The sequence below is a fragment of the Rhynchophorus ferrugineus genome, unplaced genomic scaffold (assembly GCF_030347505.1).
Source record: "Rhynchophorus ferrugineus isolate W39M unplaced genomic scaffold, kcgeb_rfMv2 rfM2, whole genome shotgun sequence".
NCBI lineage: Eukaryota > Metazoa > Arthropoda > Insecta > Coleoptera > Curculionidae > Rhynchophorus > Rhynchophorus ferrugineus.
In genome coordinates, this window is record NW_027472581.1 from 15,630,785 (window position 1) to 15,643,194 (window position 12,410).

The 12,410-nt window shown below is 34.7% G+C and overlaps 1 protein-coding gene across 4 annotated transcripts in view; it reads left to right on the top strand.

Annotated features, from left to right (window-relative positions):
- Nucleotides 1–12,410, top strand: part of LOC143189964 (uncharacterized) — a 400,785-nt gene that overhangs the window by 277,566 nt on the left and 110,809 nt on the right. For all 4 annotated transcript variants that reach the window (XM_076393986.1, XM_076393988.1, XM_076393984.1 and 1 more), the window contains one exon: nucleotides 6,596–6,687. The gene's annotated coding sequence lies outside the window, so the exon portion shown is untranslated. The remainder of the gene's footprint in view (nucleotides 1–6,595; nucleotides 6,688–12,410) is intronic.

A 12,410-nucleotide genomic window follows, 5' to 3' on the forward strand; every position in this document is an offset into this window, starting at 1 on the left:
AGACCATATAGCAACACATTAAGTTCTTCTACACATTTCTACTTTCTTCTTGTTCTACTTTTCTTCTTAATAAAAAAAGGAAGAATTCGAAGAAAATATTCGAGAAAATAAAAAGAAACATAATTTTAAAATTAGTATAAATTTTATAGAATTAAAATTGAAAAATCTCCAAATAAGTGGTTGGATCGAAATTATCAGTATAAATAATTAATGAAAAACTTTCTTCCGTAATTTAACTATACAAGATGCTATCATCACTTTGTGAAAAGATAATTAATATTATTTGGATCTACGTTAATCTATGTTGTTCTACATATTACTTCGTTATAGTTGTTTCATAGTTATTACGCTAAAAATAAAAATAATTATAAATAAAATAATCATAGTGACTACAATATTCATAGTGATAATCTTTTAATTACTGTAATTTAACATTTTGAAAACAATAGTAACGTAGTAAATTCGTTAAATATAACGTCATTGTTTTCAAATTGACGAGATTAGGTGTAGAAATAAACAAAATGATTTTAATATTTTTATCGATTGTTGATTAGATTTAGAGTGTTATCAGCTTTCAGAATATTTCTAAAAATATTAAAAGTTCCTTATTGTTTTATTCACTGAATTGATATTTAACATTTACTACATGGTGCTGATGATTTTTTAATTATTTTTGAATTGGATTATTTTTCTTTCCATTTACATTTCGTACAGTTTTGAAAAATATCAGATTAATTGTAAAGGGACCTGCTGAGTAAAACAAAAATGTATAGTATAAAGTAATTAAATAACAGATAAAAAATCAACTACAGTGTTAAATTTACTAAAGAGGTAAAACTTATTATATAGCAATATAGGACCCATAAAAAATAAACGAAACAATTTGAGAAATATGACGGAGGGAGACTAATTACATTGAGAAATATTAATGTTTTAACGATTGATCTTCAGATTAATATTGATAAACATTTCAAAATAGAAAACTCAGATAATAAATTAGTTTAAGTTGAGGAAAAGTAAAGTAAGACACACTAAAAATATACAAGAATAAATAAGGACCTAACGAAGTGGAGAAATCAAAGAAAATATCAATATGAGCAGAACTGGATAAAATGCAAGCTTTTCTTTAATTAAAATACAAATTACGCAATACTCTCTCCTCTACAAAATAATACAAAGTGACTCGAGTATTTGAAATATGAAATATAAAATGCAGTTAGATGCTAGGTTATGTAAATAGAACAAAACTAATTCAGCCATGCCTATTAACCAGTAACAGAAGAATTTCCTCTCTTTGGGGAGCTAATAAAACCTACTAAAGAAAATAATCTTTCTACAGATCCTGATGAGCACAAACTAATACAAGTTGTATGAATATATTTTTTATATTTAGATAGCGTTCCAGGATGATAAGGTTTTTACTTCCATCAAATAAAAAATATTGAAAAAATAAATTATTGAAAATCTAGGCATCTCTAGGCACGAAGTCAAGACTTTGAATTATTTGCCTCTTCCTGACAAACAAGACATTTTGTGACTAGGGTGGTAGCATGGCGTCAATTCACTTCTTTTACTCTAGGTGAGATTTGAAAAAAACTTATCAAGTTTTTCTCCTCTCAAGATCCTCTTTCTAGGCTTCTTTTAGTTGTGATCATAACCAATAACAGTAATAGATATTTTGAGTAATAATTAGCCGACTTAACCGAAAAAGGACGAGGTTCTGTGTTCGGATGTATATATATATTTTTTGATGTATATTCGCCGATTTCTCCGTCCGTGTTTTTTTTTGTGTAGTTTCATTATTTTTTTTTTATTTTTAGCGAGGTCCTTATATATTTTTTGAAGAACAACACTTTGAAAGTGACGATGCCATTTTATGGAACCGTTAAGTTGTTTTATTATACCATTTGAAAGTGATATTTATAAAAATGTCATTACTTTTCTATGTTATTATGGGAAATTTGAACGTAGTTGCATATTTGTATAACTAGATATTTTTTATTGTTCTCCTAGATGACATTAACCGGACAACTAACGTCCACTCCAGTTACCGGTAGATGAACTGTTGTTCGCGAAGCTATACGGATACGCAAAAAAGACTATCGCGCGGCAAATTAATTACCGAACAATTTCGGTCACGTAAAACCGATGCCGAAGACGAACACGCAACTCAGTTTCGAAACATCACCAAAACCACCACCACCACCGTCACCCAGTTCGGCTCCCACCCTTCGTGTCCCTCGTCCCCCTCCTGCCCCCTTCAACCTCTTTTCGTCGTCGTCGAGATACACCGCCGACGATAAATCCACGTTCGTTCCGATCCACAGGCTTCTCCGTTCCTCGCTCCACCACCACATTAACCGCCCGTCCCCCGGCCCGGCCCTCTCTGTCCATCTCCCACCGCCGGTCCCGTCGGAACAGTTAGCAGGCATTGACCGCTTCGCGGAGGGGTTTGGGGCGTGGGGGCAGAGGGGACTACCGTGTCGCGCGCGACGTACCGACGGCCGAAATGGAATTCTTTCCGAAGTCGAGGCGATACCGTTCCGAGTAGCGGCAGATCGCGACGTTGCCGCCTATCTCCGGCCTGTAACTTTTAGAGGCCTTGGGCTTGTGTTCGCGATACGTATTCCACCACAAGAAATAGTTAAACATTCATTGTTCTACGATTCAGATGATCCATCATAGAATAACTTCTTTCTTATAAAACATTTTTAATTAGAAAATAGAACATTTAATTGATGTGATAATGTTGTCATCTGCCTCAAATACAACCTTCAAGTATTAGCCATTTTTAACGATTCATCATCCTCATTGTATCTTATTGGAATAAGAATCGAACCAATATCAAGGCTTCTGCGACTCTACAGGTGACTAAAATAAATCGCTTCAATTCATTTTACAGGCCTATAAATTGGTTTGAAAGGATTTTTTTTAAATTTGGAGCCTTAATGTGAAAAATAAGTACAATGTATTTTATTTAAAGTATTGTCAATCGATAGCCGTTAATTTTCCCATATTTCAGGCAATTTACGGATTTCATCTCGAATGAACGATATATCTTTTGAGGCTATCCACGAAGTGACCTATTTTTTTGATATCTTCATGAAAAGTGAGGCGCTGCTCTTGCCGTTCTTGCGCAGTATTCTCCTTAAACGCATCAATTGTAGTCAATAGTCCCATTGATCCATGGAGTAATGCCCTCAAATTTTTTTGACTGTCTAGAATGCTGTTTTCCTTCGGTTACAAAATCACCACTTCTAAATGGTCAAAACCAGTGCTCACATGTTTAAATCAATGGAGCATGGTTGCCGTTAGTTTCTCATAGCATTCGATAACCTTCAACCAAATTAATTTAAAAAAGTAAAGCTTCCCGCAAGTGCGATTTAGTCGATACAAATGTAGACATTTTCAGTGTACCGAAACCATTTTTTGTTCACACTTCCACAAAATGACACATACTGAAATTAATAAGTAAATTCGTAACTCATAAAATGTAGCTAATATTTTTTTTAATTAATGAAATCTGTCTCCTGTAATTTCTACCTCCATTTTCGCATCCGCCAGGTATAATTCCTTTTTTTGGTAACATATTTCACTAACCATAAAAATGCAATATTTTGATTTGAAACATATAATATTACATTTGATATATGCAATTTTACAGTTTTATTCTACTGATATTAACTTCAAATCGATACAAGCTACGTTCCACCAAAATAACAGCGTTATTGGTTTGGTTTGGTTTGGTTTGTTCGCTGAATGTCATCGTTTGTTGGTAAAGACTTTCGGTGAGCATGCTTCAATCATAAGAACATGTGAAACGTGATTTTGACAATTCCAACGTGGTGATTTCAACATTCAAGACAAAAAATCTCCTAGTAGATCGAAAAGGTTGAAAAAGACTCAACACAAACTCAAACACAATTGGCAGAAAAATTGGAAGTTGCAAAATGGATTTATTTCGAAAATCCCAAGCGAAAAAAACATGTTGCAATCATGCATCATGCAAGGTCAAAACATTTTGATTGCAAAACCAAAGTTTGTGTGTGGTTAGACCACACTGATATTGGAAACCTGGAGAAACAGTTATACTGATTGCTACCGATAACAAACAGTCACTCTCAACACGTCACTGATCGAAAACGTTCACAATACGCCCAAAGATTATAAGACGACTGTAGCATGATAACGCGCCTTCTCATCCATCAAAACAGGTCAAAGAACTCTTAAAATCACTTGGATGGAAAGTTTTATCGCATACGCCTTACTCTCCAGACCTGGATTGAATTGACTACCTCCGTTTCGCATCGACGGGGCACGAGTTTGCAAAGCAGCACTTTGTCGATTTAATAGAAGTTAAAAACTGGCTTGATGAATGGTTATTTCCCTTTCTTCAGGATATTTACGTTCAACCAATACGTTAAACCAATGAAAATTATAGAACCTAAGAAAATTAATTAATGGAAACAAATAATAAATAAATGGCCCAGTGATCGATAGACCCCTCGCCTTTAATTGACTTTTAAATTTTCAATTAAACTGTCTTCCTTGCTAGGCAGGTACAAAACGGCTCCTCATTGAAAGTCCCGAGTTTGACAGATTTGATTTATTAATACAGGTTTCATACTTTTTGTTCTAATGGTAGTGAGGCTTTAGTTATTATGCGGGTTATATTCATTGATATGAATAATATGAGAAATAAGATTATTAGAAGTTCATATGGAAAGATGTGTTCTCAAAAGTTGATTGGAACTGAAGGATTTTAAAATTTATTTTATTGTTTTAGTTATATGATACTTCGCTGTTATTCACATTAAATATTAATATTTTATTTTTTCTTCTGATGGGTAATAATTGTAAGTGTATAACAGTTGTTGTGTATAATTTTTTATAATTATGTTAATATAATTTTTTATAATTTAGATTACTAGAGCAAAACCTCACGAAAAAATCAGAAAACGTCTCCTCCTATCGTCCTATAAGCCTGTTACCTGTGATCTCTTAAACTTTTTGAAAAACTATATATTAAGAGACTTAAAATAATCGCAGAAAAGAGAAAAATATTCCAGACCATCAATTTGACTTCCGTAATAAACACGCAACAACAGAACAAATACATAGATTTGTCAACCAAATTAACAAAAACTTAGACGATAAAAATGTTTCCTCTGCTGCATTTCTCGATATACCTCCGGCCTTTGATAAGGTCTGGCACACTGGACTGCACGTTAAATTGAATAAGCTTCTGCCCCATACGCACTTTCAACTGCTGAAATCATACCTCACAGACAGACATTTTATTGTCAAACAGGGTGACGAATACGCTGACCTACAGCCAATATATTGGGGTGTTCCGCAGGGCAGTGTTTTTTGCTCATTGTTATATTTATTGTATACAGCTGACCTACCGACCTCAAGAAACACTACTGTTGCAACATATGCTGACGATACAGCGGTTTTATCACCACACGAGGATCCAATATCAGTCACAAGAAACCTCCAACTTCATCTTAACACTGTCGAATTGTGGTTGAAAACGTGGCGTATGAAAGCAAATGAGACAAAATCTACCCATGTAACATTCACCTTTTGTACAAGAATCATGAACTTCCGCAAGCAGACAACGTTAAACATATAAAAAACATATAGTGACAAAATGCAAACAGCTTGAGCTTAAACTAGACCAAATGTATTGGCTGATAGGGCGTAAATCTAAATTATCATTAGATAACAGGGTTTAATAATAATCTCTAGAATAAGTTGGAATAGTCTTTAGAATAAGTTAGGATAGACTTGTTAGGATAAATATCATTTTTGCTTTCAATTTTATATGTTGAAGTATGTTTTCTACAAAATAATTTTAATGGAATATAGAAGTAATGCCAGGTCCTATTAATAACAATAAAAAAACTATCTTAAAACTGTCTTATTAACTTAGTAATAATCAGAACTTCAAAAAAAAAACAAAGAAAGCAAAAAAAATCATAACAATTTTTATCAAGGCCAGAAAGAAAAGAAACAACCCTGATTAAATCGTTAATTTTAGAAATATCTGCTATAGATATATAAACTGCTACACTTGAACGCGAATTCCGGGCGTCATTCTTAATTTAGCACTCTAGCTACAGCAAGTATTTCCAAAATCAACCAGTATTTCTGTAGTTTAATAATTCTCGTGTTATTCTAATTTCTCCCATAAATCGTTTAAAATTAGATTTATAATTTGCCTTCGTTAATTAACTCAAATTACAGTCAACAAGTAATATACCACCCTAATAACACCTGCTTAAAATTACGTTTGAAGTGAAAATAATATTTTCTAACGTTACACAGCAAGCACTCCTCCAGTATATGTGGGCGTTGAAGACCTGCACATCGTTAAAACACAATATTCATTTCCTAATACTTTCTCTGTCGTTTCTAACTCGGGAACGTGTACAATTGAAGCCGTATATTCGTTTAATTAAAATTAATTGAATCCAGCTATTAAATAAATGTTTTCCCATCACCTTTAGTTGAGATAAAAAATTAACTTATTGTTGTGCATTTATGTTTTTTTCGAATTGGTTTTAATAATTGATTTATTTTGTTTCAGGCACTGTAAGTTGGATTACACTCAAAAACAATATTAGTTTGAGGGATCCTAATGTTGTAATCGGAATTTTCATCAAGCTTCACCAAATGTTTGTAAGTAATTATATGTCGCTTTTATTTAAATTTGCAAAATCGCAAACCTGAAGTTGTTTGTTTGTTTGCAACTCTCAATTAATTTAAAAAGGCAGGATTAAGAGTATTAAAATGATTACGCTAAAGTAATGCTGTCAACCAGGACGAAAGCACCAAACATTAACGATACTGATGCTACTATAGGCGGACTACTCATGCGCCAAAGTCGTATTATAATCAGCGGTATAAGGTTACCACTTCCATGCCTGGTGCAGACATATTAATCTGGCCATGACCTTCGTTACCGGAAGAAATTAAAAATGTTTTAATGAAGAAATGCATTGTGTAATTTTATATGGAACTTTGAAAAACCGCAATTTTAATATTTTTATTACAGGAAGTATATGGTAGTGAATATTTATCATAAAATGTTCAATGTGTAAAAATTCGTAAAGCCAATAGACTGATAAATATATAATCACAACATTATTTAGAAAATTCGCATTGAGCCCATTAAATATTCGCAGCATATGATAAAGTTGTCCCGTTTTATATATGGACATCTAAAATGATGTAGTCATGATTTTAATTTGTGTTTATTAGTTAAGCAGTATCTCGGAACAGCTAGATCATGTTTGTCACCTAAAGTTAGGGTGTATGCATTGTATAACTCGAACGTAGACTGTCAAACATTGTTTCCATTTCAATCTCCCTTCGTTGCTCATTAAAAATGATAGAAGTATGTTGCTAATCTGTTCCTCTTTAAAAGGCCGTTTGAGCATCTTTGTATATTTATGACGATATGAAAATCACTTTTTATATGACCTCATTCTCATTTAAATCGTGCTGCTTATTGTTGAAATATTTTATATTTACATTTCTTGTATTTGTATTTCTAACTTTACGTTTGATACTTCAATAAATTAAATAAAAAAGTCCTCTCCAAAGTAGGAAAAGCTTTGAGTTTGATGTTACAAAGCTACAGGAAGAATCTTTTGTTTTTGCTTTTTCGTAATCACTGAAGCCGTGATTTTGAAACAGTTCTAGTTGGCATTTTGCCAATTCGTGTGCTAGCCATTTTCCTTTTTATTAGATCCATTCTTGTTCTCGTTTTTTTCTTGTTCCACATGTTCTTTTACAGATCTGACCCATTAAATCCTAATCTGCCTGAAAGTTTTCTTCCAATAAATCTTGCAAATTCATAGTCTTCGAACTCTTTTTGGTCCTCAGGGCAGTTCTTTGTCATTGACGTCAAAATCACCGCTCCTATGTCGTTGAAACCAAATCCTAGACATGTCAAAACTAGCGTTGGGAACTATCGACTGTTTAGTAATTGACCACTTTTTGCTATGGTTTCAGTTTCAATTATTTCAGTCGGTTAGTTTCAGCCAACTACCTCATTCAACAAATTTTTAACTTTCTGACCTTGCTGTTTTTACCGCAACCTTGAAAATAATGGCGGAATTTATGTTTATATGCAAATATATGGTTTTATGTTTTATTTGTAATATGATTGTAAATAACAATGTACATCAGCATTTAGGAACTCTATTTTTCAATGTTATCTATTAATCTAATAGGATTAAAAAAACGAAGATTTTAAACTTTAAACTTTAAAAAGATTCAAGGATAGTAAAATACTTTTGACTCTATTTATGTTATCTTCTCCGCTATTAGGTTTCATTTTGGTTGAGTTTTTCGATTTTAGAAGTTCCTCAATGTTTGTTCAAGCTTTCTGAAAGTTAAAACTACTTTCATTTAAGTTTCAACGAGTTATAATTTTAAAATATTCCTGATTAATAATAAGTAAAACCACTGTTTTATTTAAAAATAGTGTGGTAGTTAAATAGTTGATCAAGATTGATTGAGAACATGCCACACAAATATTTAGAGGTCATTATTCACCTTCTCTTCCTCATTCCTCTTTACAGTCAAATCAAATATGCAAAATATAAAAATGATTGATCCAAAATTAAACTTTTCTTTGGAATATACTAAAATCTAACCATAATGTCTTTCCATTTCTTTCCCGAAATTGTATGTATAACTGACCTCTACAGCGCAATTATTTCGGTCCTTTCGTCTCTCAAAGTTAATATGGAAAGGAATTCGTAAGGACTGAAGTAGTAATTATCAGGGATTCACTATCGTTTAGTTCGACTGTTTAAATATATTACTATAGTATGTCCAATAAAACAGCCTATGCACGTTATCAAAATGTATAATGCAACGTTGTCGTACCAAATTTAGACACTAGTCATGCTAATTAGTAAAATGAGCAAGAAATATGTTCGGATAATAAAAGGGATTTTATGTTGATTTAAACTGAATTGGGCAATACGTTCGACGGTGTCGAAAATGTGCATTGGCTGTTTTATTGGAAGGACTATATATTTGTTTCTTAAAAGTAACTGGTTATTTGGTCGTAAACTATCAAAGACGTAAACAAATAATAAAGCACCCGACCGGCCTGAAACTTTTCTAGGCCTCGGGACGATTTTTCTTCCTCTCTCGCTCACTCTCTCGTCTCCTTGTCGTCGGAAAACGTGTGGCCGTGTCGATGGGCCTTCGAGTTCGATGTTTTAACACGGTTTAATTTCCACGTTACCCGGTTAATTTGCGAGTCTCTCGCGAACGCGGCGTCCTGAATGTGTCTCGGGAACCGGAACTGGGTTAGAAAGGAGCACCGGCCGTTTTGAGTTGTGTAGATTTAATGGCGTCGGTTCTGCATACGCGGTCGTAATTGTTGCTTTTGTTTTCTTTCGATGACGACTGTATGAAAAAAGCGCTCGGTTAAATAAATTAATAATTATTATTCCCATACCTTTCCTGATGGAAATGGAATGTATTATAATTTGTTTTAAAGAATTTTCAGATAAGAAATTACCAGTTTCTGTTTAAAACGATTTATAGTTTAGTGAGACGAGACGAATCATTTCTATTTCAGGAGGTTCTTCGTATACATCACAGAAGTCAATGCGAAATTATTGAATAAATAACTGAAAATAACGATGTGTAAACTATACACATGTTTTTTCTACATTTTAAATCAATGAGCTATTATTTTGCGTAATATAAAAATCATTAAATGTCCTAGTAACACCCAAAAATTGTTAAATATTAAAAAATGACAAAATTTGGCTTGTCCATCTGTCTGTTTTGATATAAAAACGTGGTGGTTATACTAGTATAAGAAATGAATTAATTTTTCTGTCCTCATTCTCATTTACTTTATCTTTTTTCGTCGTCGTTTTTTCCCAATTTTGATTCACCAATATCTTTACTTTTTGCCGCCGTCATACCTCACTGTCCCACTGTCCTTTTCTCACCATTAACTGTTTTTCAAATACTCTCCTATCATCCTCTTTTCTCTCTCCACATATATTATCCTTGTTACATGTCCACTTCTCTACATATATTATCAACTTCCGATTTCCGATCCTGTTTTCTCTGTCTCTCTGCCTTCGTTTTATTTCTTAATTTTCCCTGCATTTGCCTCTATTCCTTAGACATATTCTCGTTAATATACACTATTTCTGTCAATTTAACTAGTTTATTCTCATTTCAATTACACACATCCTATCTTCCAATACTCACTACTTCTCTATACTTCCAATACTAAGGCATTTTTTACTAGTTCTTCTATACCCATGCTGCGTTGCATGAAACTAACGTTTAAAATTAACGTTGGAAATTAATTCGGTTGATATTGTAAATATTATTTTTTTATAGTATATTAGAATTAGAGAGTAAGTTGATTAATATTAGTTGTTAGTAGAGGTGTAGGAATGTTCGTCGGGTCGGTCAATCGGTCGAAATGTGTGACTGCCGCTGCGATCATTTATCAGAACACTCACTACTATTTTTGGAAGGAATTTGCACGGGAACTAAAAACACTGATTGAATCAAAGTTGTTTATTTTAACTTACGATTGATACATGTGGTCGATTGGAGGATTGACAGGATATTAGGTTAAGTAGAGGAAGTACGGTAGCGCTGTGGAAGTGGTACTGTTACAAGGGGACGGTGAAAAGAAAAGAGAGCGAGACGTCGTCGTGACCGTCTTTTATACCCTGGAACTGCATGGTACCAATCCACCGGCGTTGCCAACCTTTGTGGTTGTTGATGGTGAATTGGTGGTGGCCTAAAGGGTCGTGGCGGTCGCCACATAACTCCCCTCCTAGTGGAACAGCCGTGGAACGTACCTATATGTGGTGCAAGTTCCGGAATGCACCCGCAATCACGCAAACAAACGCCCGGGGACTGCTGATGAGATGGGGATCCCAACCTGAGCGAGGAGTCTTACGGGATCAGCTGCCATCGGAGCTGTAGCAGGACGTCGTTCGTCTTGAGGCGTTTAGCTTTGTTTGAGGGTACCTGTAAATGTGTTACGTGTCCCGTTTCGTGATGCGAGGGTGCTCATGTGTTGCTGGTATACATGATGGGCTTCTGTGGTTTTCGTCCATCAGACTAGTCTCGTGGGATGTCGTCGACCACGTGATGTTGATGAGTTCCGTTCCTCGTGCTATCCTTCCATGCACGTGTCAAGCACCTGTCGAGTGGCTTATGTTGAGTTGATTTACCTGTTAGGCACTTTGATCACGTCGGGGTCACCAATTGTAGAAATGTTCGTCGGGTCGGTCAATCGGTCGAAATGTGTGACTGCCGCTGCGATCATTTATCAGAACACTCACTACTATTTTTGAAAGGAATTTGCACGGGAACTAAAAACACTGATTAAATCAAAGTTGTTTATTTTAACTTACGATTGATACATGTGGTCGATAGGAGGATTGACAGGATATTAGGTTAAGTAGAGGAAGTACGGTAGCACTGTGGAAGTGGTACTGTTACAAGGGGACGGTGAAAAGAAAAGAGAGCGAGAGACGTCGTCGTGATGGTCTTTTATACCCTGGAACTGCATGGTACCAATCCACCGGCGTTGCCAACCTTTGTAGTTATTGATGGTGAATTGGTGGTGGCCTAAAGGGTCGTGGCGGTCGCCACAGAGGATTGGAAATATTGTACCAAATAAGTGATATAGATATAGTGACATTCTATCCTATTTTTCCTTGTACCCTCTCGCTAGACCCCTTTATTTAGTGTATCTCGTATCTCCTTCATGGTTTGTGATATCAGAGAGCGCCAAAAACCACGTACCTATTAAGCAATACCCCGAAGAATTGAAATTGAACAAAAGTAGGCTACAAAACGCTGCATGTCAATCTTCAATTCGTCCTCATTTTCTATTTTCACAGCCAATCCTTGAACAACTGCATTGCGTCTCCTTTTCTCTCCATCTATATAACTAATCCTATTTCTCATTTGCCTCCATCTTAATAGATCTTTTCTCATTTTCCTCCCTGATCCTGTCCAGCTCCTGTTCTTCCCTTAGTTCCTTCAAGTTAATAATCATGTCCAACTATTCCTTTTCTCTCTTCTATTTGGGCTTCTTTTAATCGTCGTACTCTTTCCAAACCCTCTGTGCACTAAGTTTTCTTCTTTTTCCGTCGTCGTTAGTGATACATTCTCTGCAATATCGTACCGCTATAAAAGAGCTTTTTAAATCAATTTCTTTGAAAAATAATATGTCTTTCAACTCGTTTTCTCTTGTCGAGGTTTATAAGTCAGTCCGGCATCGGTGCGCTTTTATTAGGCGAATCTCCGTGGGCCGATAATGGCTTTAACGTCAGATAACCTCTTTCTTTATTTTCTCACTATCCTCTACATTTATGCTTCTTTTT